Source organism: Pteropus vampyrus, unplaced genomic scaffold (assembly GCF_000151845.1).
Source record: "Pteropus vampyrus isolate Shadow unplaced genomic scaffold, Pvam_2.0 Scaffold2, whole genome shotgun sequence".
NCBI classification, from domain to species: domain Eukaryota; kingdom Metazoa; phylum Chordata; class Mammalia; order Chiroptera; family Pteropodidae; genus Pteropus; species Pteropus vampyrus.
Genome location: NW_011888783.1, coordinates 25,446,994 through 25,454,855, shown reverse-complemented (window position 1 = coordinate 25,454,855; position 7,862 = coordinate 25,446,994). Strand labels below are relative to the sequence as shown.

At 37.2% G+C, this 7,862-nt stretch overlaps 1 pseudogene; it reads right to left on the bottom strand.

Annotated features, from left to right (window-relative positions):
- Positions 1-3,169: 3,169 nt before the first annotated feature.
- On the bottom strand, positions 3,170-3,288 carry LOC111739963 (annotated as a pseudogene).
- Between the last annotated feature and the right edge of the window lie 4,574 nt (positions 3,289-7,862).

Here is a 7,862-nt window from a genome sequence, read left to right as displayed (position 1 = left end):
CGAAACAAGACTTCATGAGAAAATGTGTTTAAGATCCATAGAGCCGGATTTTCACAAAATGGCTGTGGCTATGATGACACCACCTCCTTAGTGTTTTCCAAGCTATAACATAGTGATAGATGTGACTGTGGTGGTACATGTGTATGAGTCTAGGGTTAGTGGTTGAATGGAGGAGCTGGACAGTGGTTGCTGTAATTTAAGGACTGACACAACATGGCTGAACTAAGGAGAGATCTAATTTGTTATGGAAGGGACTGCCTAGTCTCTTTTGAGTGATAGATCACATAGTCAGAAAGTCAGATGTGAGAAGGTTTCTTGATTTTGTTGCATGCTGCTTTATGAATAACAACAATAAGGGAAAAATACTTCATGTTTGATATTGGACTAGAGTGAAAAACGTCACTTCTTTTTTAAAGAAATTTTTGGTAAAATATACATAACATAAAATTTGCCACTGTAACCATTTTTAAGTGTATAGTCATTTATTTTTTTATCCAGAGTAATCCAAAGTTTATTTTAGGGCATTCAATGTACAGTTTAATATTATTCATTTAGGACTCTCTTTTTTCTTGGAAGATGGCGGAATACAACTTAACTGTTCTCATTGTATACTTTTTGGACTATATTCTGGTTTATACTGCTTGAGCTTCTTTTCATAAAAGAGATACGAGATGGAAAAAATAACGACATGGGAAATTGGATCGTTTTAGTGATACCGCATAAGGCCTTTGCTATGATGTATACAAAAACCTTCATTCTGAGGATATTCTTCGTGCTTTGAGAGAAGAAAGGACAGTAGTTGTATTTCAAACAGAAACTAGACCAACTTGGAATACGTTTTATGTCCCAGCACTAAACTACAAGGTAAATGCAGTCCAAAAGGGATGGTCAGATGTTATTTAGCTTCCTGGCTGAACAGCATAATTTTAGGTAAATGTATTTACATAAGCTCTACAGAATGTTTCTCAAACTTTTTTCCCCTTTTATTCTATACTCTCCTCCACTGCTCTAATTTTATTTTTTTCCAAACTCACCTCTCCCCCAAGAAACTTAAATATTACATGTATACTATAAATCTGGTTATGTACTACATGTTCTCTATATATCTGTACTTCATACATAAGAAAAGTAAAATTTTGTCCCCAAGAACTATTCTCTTGGGGGTCATGTTGCCCTCACTGAGAATGCATGCTCTACAGTTCCAACATGAACATAGTAATTACTCAGGATCAGCAGAATATCATTATTCTTTTAGAGTACTGGTTCCAGCATATAATAGAAAGAACTAATTTGCTCTGGGAAAGCCAGACTCTGAAATCTTAATGCTGAGACACTGCATATGCAAATAGACAATGACCAGACCATATATGACAATTGTATTCTGACTTATATCTTCTACAGCAATCTACCAGAGTGAGTTGAACAAGTTGTTAAAAACAATTTCAAAAGAAGAGAGTTTTATTCCTTTATGATTTGCAAATCAGAGAACATAGCCCTTAGACAGGTTCTGAATTGGGGGTGGAGGTGGGGAGAAAACAGAGTTTTTACAAGAAGGGTTGCTAGGGAAACAAAGTTATAACCTTACAGTACTCATTCTCTAATTGGTGGGGGCAACTGAACTTTTAATGGTAAGAACAATGGGTAATGCGATTAAGCTTTATCAACGTCCTAGTTTTGGTTCAGGCTCATAGAACAAAGGATTTGGTAGAGCAGTTCCAGTACAGGGGGTGTTGCTTATTAACCGCACAGGGGTAATGAGTCATTAAACAGTGCAATCAGCACAGAGGGACTGCTTGCTCTTCAGGCGGTTTCGGTTTCGGAGCCCAAGAGGGCAGTCATGCCTTGTAAGCAGCTTCAGAGCTCAAGCTGCAAAAATCCAAATGTTGGTCCATAAGTTATCATATTAAAGTTCTTATAAATCCTCAAAGTGAATCCACAATTGATTTGGTCATTGTCTGCCAGCCTCTCTATTTTTTGCCTTTGCTTCCAACTCAGGACCCACCAGAAAAATAGTATGCTCCCCAATTCAGTCTTGTAAGATGTTCCTTTTAGGGTTATCCTGCCTCTTGTTTCTCGAGGCGTATAATCTCCGATCAGAGCATACTTGAAGCCTCCTTTATTTTCATTATGAAGCGCTCCCACTCTCCTACCTGCTCTGAGTCCAAACTCTAAATTATGGTGGCTGACTCCCTTGCTATATTAAGCTCTGAAAAAACAGACTTTGCTTATTCTCATTTGGATGGTCTTTGTTTATTTCCATAATAAGGAATGAGAATGCAGTCATGGAAGACATTATGTGTTTAAAAAGACACCATAGACAATAATCCTATCATTTCTCCATCCCAGTGTTTCAACAGCAGGCATGGCTCATTCATTGCTTTCTGTTTTCTTCAGCCACCCCAAAGACTATTACAACATTATTTATTTTGTCTTTTATCAGCTGCACTATCTTAAAAATTTAAATGTTGTGTCCACATTCTTCAACCATTTGACTATAGCAGTTATAATATTCAAAGATGCTTGGACGCACGGGAAGGCGTGAAAAAACTTAGATAAATGATTCAATAGGAATCTTTTGCATATAAAGACACTATTACTGAGTTTATCGAATATTCATATTAACTTTGACTTTGATGGGGCTCAGAAAAAGACTCAGTGCACAAATGACTACTTCTTGAGGATTTTATTAGATTTCCTCTTTATAGTAAGACTTTATGTCACATTTACCAGTGTATTAGAATTAATATGTTAGTGGGTAAACTAGAAAAGATTTCAGAAGGAACTGAAAGATGGTTGTGAATTTGATTAGAAGACTGATTTTAAATCAGGTCATGTGCTTATGAGTAATAATGAGTGGCAAATAATAAAGCCTTTTGGATAGAAACTAGATGATAGTTATGAATATTGATAAACAAAACTTAATCCTGAGTTCCTCAATGGGTAGCTCAGGGCTCTGGCTTCTACTAATGGAAGACCAAAAAATTTCAAAATGCTAAATCTATCATGTAAATATGATATATAGTTTAGAAAATTTAAAAAATATCTTTTGAGTATAACTAGTTGTTTAAATTTAGCTTTTTTTTTTTTTTTTTGGCGAAGCAATCCTTGGTTGACCTCACAGATTGCAAGGACCTTGTCAGCTTCCAATCCCTTATTTTTTTATTTTTTATGCCTACAGCACCCGGTCTTCCTAGATGGTCTCCCATCCAAGTACTAACCAGGCCAAACCCTACTTAGCTTCTGAGATCAGACGAGATCGGGCTTATTCAGGGTAGCATGGCCATAGACTAAATTTAGCTTTGATTCAATCAAGGTTGATAATTATTGAGATGTTACCTTGCAGGCAGTGTCCTGGAAATAAGTCAGGCCCATCACTGGGATCACAATGTTTACAAACAAGTTAACAATTGTTAATCCATCCAAATGTGCTAGCAAAACCCAAGACCAAACCTCAGAGATGATTATGTTTTACTAGTCCACCAAAAGCATTTTTTGAGGGGGCGCTGAGGGAGGAGATTAAAATTCCCAGAGACCACATGAATGTACTGGGCTATGGATCTGATATTTAGAGTCTGGAAGTCCTCTTGGCTCCTTCCTGTAGGTGACCTTCTTTCTGTTTCCCTCCCAGGTCTTGTTCTCTCTCTTTTTTCATGGTCTCTTCTATGCCAAATATCCCCTCAGATAAAGTTCCCACCTCTCCACCTCTTTCTCCACTCTCAAACTCCATCTATTCTGATAAATAGACTTGATTGGAGGTTAACGTGATTGACATATGCATTTTATCTGGACTTTGAGGCCAGAGGCTCTTCCAGATTCTTACAAGTTGTGCCGAATATACCCTGTACATACCTCCATCACTGCCCTTACCATATTATATCAAAATGACCTGTTGACTTTCCATCTCTCTTACCCTGCTTTGACTGTGGCAGACATTTTATTAATATATGTATTTCCAGAAACTATAGCAGTGTTGTACAGAGCGAACTCAGCCATATACCAAAGTCATGAACACAGAAACAAGTGCTCATTCCAGCCACTCAATATACTACCTGAAAGTCAGCATAGAGAAGAGAAAAGAACAAAGATTTTTAAAGTCGGACAAGCCTGGGTCTGTCATCCAATTATTATTCACCCATGGGTGTTTTCTTTTAACCTACTTCACAGAGTTGTGGTGATTTAATGAGATAATAACTAAGTAATCTTGGCTAGACCTTAAAGCTTTCAAATTTATCTATCTACTGATGATTTCTCTACTTATCTCTTTGGCTAGGATTTGTCTGCTGGATTATGAGCCACCTGGATGTTCCGGCCTGGATAACTCAGAGGCCTATCAAATGCAATTTCATGAAGAGTAAGGTAATTATTCATTATTGCTGGCACTATCTCTACTCATACCATCCTCCCCAACAAACACCCCAAATGTGATCCTTTTCCAATACATTCCACCTCTGAGAGGAATTACTTGCCACGTTGCCCAAGCCAAAAATTCAGGGACCCTCCCTGGTGTCTACTCACTCCTTACCCCATGCATCGATCTCTTTAATATCTCTTTTATTTCTCTACATCCATCTAAGCTCATTCCTTCACCTTTGTTTGGGCCTTCGTTTCTTCTAGTTCAGATCACTGCAATGGCCTTCTCTGACGGGCCTCTTTTCTTGTAATTTCACTTCACTCCAGCCTCTATTACTTTCCTGTTTTAAATTAGTGGCTTTCCCTGCTCTGGGATAAATTCATCCCTTAACATAGTCTGGTCTCTGTGTAACTATCCTCTCACTGCTCCTTCCCAACCTTCCACACCTACACTAAGCTACTTGCAGTGCTGCCCTCTCCTTTACTTCTAAAATTTCAAACACAATGTTCCATTCCTCTTGTTTTTTATCTGGCTAAATCTTAGTTAAACTTCTGGACTCCAGTGTCATCTCCTCTAAGAAAACTTGTCTGCCACCTGTCTGAGTGAGGTGCTTTGCCTCTGTACTCCTGGAGAGCATGAGTAAATGCTAATTCATTAGTGTTTCTTCCTTTTGAAGGGCCAAGGTTTGGGTTTTATTTTGTCTGTTCTCAGCAGCTAGCCTGGTACTTGGCACATAAATAAAATTGTTAAGCTTTTCTCTCTGCGCAGGGTCATTACCATTCTGAGTTTTAAGATTCCGTTTGCCTCTTTTTTTTTTTTTGCAGATTTTGCATCTACTCTACCACACCATAATACACTTTGCTGCATGTCAGTTTTCAGTGTGTAGGAAAAAATCTGGTCAACTGCTGCTTGACAGCTGGAAAAACAGAGCTGCATGGAAGCCAAACTATTTTGTACCTCAGAGAAGGGAGGAGAGCCTCCTGCCTCATGAGGGTGTGTGGGTGGAGGTCTTAATCATCTAGTCCTTTGAGATCCTTGAGAAAAGAAAACTCAAAGGAATATTACACAACATGGAGAAGAAATAGGAGAATAAGCAGAGACATAACAAACAACAACAATGTTGAAAAATACAATGTACAAGGCTAAAAATAGTTGGGATCGAGTTTGGATAAGAAAAAGCTGTGGGTCAATGTTCCAGTGCCCTAAAGAGCCATGCGTGAACAGGCTCCGTTTTGAAGGATGTTGAACAGATGTTCACAGTCCTCATGATGGAGAGGAATGTGCAATAGGTCTGGAATGCCCTCTGAGGAGCTGAGACAGGGGAAAGAGGACAACTTTATAGAGAAAAGACAGCCTGAGCTTTAGCAAAACATTATAAAAGAATATCCTCAAGTTCCACGTGACCCAGGCAGAGGGGAAGAGGATGCACAAATAATGATGGTATTTCCTGGGTAGTAGGTATATTTTGCATTTCTCTTTTCCAGTAGACTGAATATCCCAGTAGATTTTTCAAATATATTGCAGAATTTCTCTAGAAGCTTTGAAAAGTTCTAGTGGGATGGAGTAGGGGGCAGATCAGGCTTTCATGGTCATGCAAACAAACACAGTTCTCATATTCCAATCTCTCTCTCTCTCTCTCTCTCTCTCTCTCTCTCTTGGCTAACATTTGAGAGACAAAGTTGGTATAGTAGAAAGACCATGGACAAGTTGCTTTCTTAGGCTTGCCTCATTGTCTTTTTTGAGCAGCACTTTGCAAGTAGTATTGTAAGGATTAAAGAGGCATACAAAATAAGTAAAACACTTACTAAAAAGCATACAGTAAGTTCCACAAATGGGAGTGGAGTTATCACTAGCATTATTTTTCACTACCATTTTCATAACTTTCCAGTTAGGATTTCTGAGATATTGCCTCACCATGAGAAAGGTTGATTTAGGTAGATCCCAATGTCAAAAGAGCCTATGATGAGAATCAAGGGATTGAATTAGTTCTCACATAGACTCTCTGACTAACAGGATATTGTGGGAAGTATTTTATTCAGCAATTTGTTCCACAGCCTGCATTTGGGCTATTGAGAAGGGAGGTGCTATATAAGTGTATTGCAGTAATTAATGCCTTGAGGGTGGAGTGGAACTGTGTAAAATGTTTTTTCTAATTCTTTCATATTCATCTTTTCTGCCCAAGAAGGCACCATGTCTTTTAATTTGTATTTATAACCTTTTTTTCTTAGAGTTTTCAGGAGCTAAGAATGCACATATGGATAAAACAAATCAAGAAATCCAATCTACTTGTATTGCTAAACACATGTAGAGTTTCATATAAATATAATTCATAAAAGATATAAATGGCAAGAGTTCCTTTTTACTCAATGATTTTGTTTAACACTTGATTTGCTACCCATAGTGGCAAACTATGACAACCCTCAGCCCTATGGAGATCTCTACCTGACGGGTCTAACCTCCTTCCTGGATCTCAGAGGCTCAAGGGTACAATGTACCTGCATCTAGATCTACCCCAGAGGTCTTGCTGTCCTCTTTAGACCTTATAGTTGTTTTGAGACAGAAATGACCAAGGCATTTTCACTTTTGCGGGGAGTGAAATAAAACCGTGGACAAATCAGGTTCTCTTATTAAAGTCCACAATCTTCTTGTTTTCCCAAAAAGAGCCTCTGTTTTTTCCTATACTTTATAGAAGGCGTTGTTGGTCAACAATTTTCAATAGATTTCTCTTCCTTATTATTTTGAAAGGCATTGATTCAAACATAGAATTTACTGTAAAACAAACCAGTCTTTATTATTTTAGTGAAAATCATAAACTTAACTCAAACATACATAGAATCAGATTTTCTTATCTATTCAGTCATCTCTGTTGGAACTTAGTTTTTATGGATGGGTGAACAACTTTTACAAGTGGTGAACAGGGTATACGTTATGTTACTTCTTTTAGGCATTCACTTATGATTGGGTGACCATTTGCTATTTCACCCTGCCTAATAATGGAGGTAAGAAAACACGCATACAAAGATTAGATTTGAATCATATAAAATTGCTGATCCTTGAACATTTTTGACCTAGAGTATGATAATTTAATATAGTACAACCAAATATGTCTAAGATTTATTCATAAAACAATACATTCTACACTATGTGAACTATAAAATTAACATTGGAATAGTAAGAGTACACTTAAGAAGGTAAGTTCAAAAACTGTTTTAAATACAGCTGTAAAATAGGAACATGATACCATGTTTCACATTACAATAGACCAGTAACTCATGAAAGAAGATCCAATTGTGTTTTGTACCCAGTAATTAAATATTAGCCTTATAATTATAAAAATTATATTAGTTTACTATAAATGCCATAAGTCAATAAGATTTTATGAAACAACTATTGTGTTGAGTCAGGTGAATTGTATTGAGGAGGTTTAGGAAATTTTCCTTTATCTCACTGAAGACTATATTTTAACAAGTAATTTAATTTTTAGCTACTTTGTGCATAAAGTGTTAACATA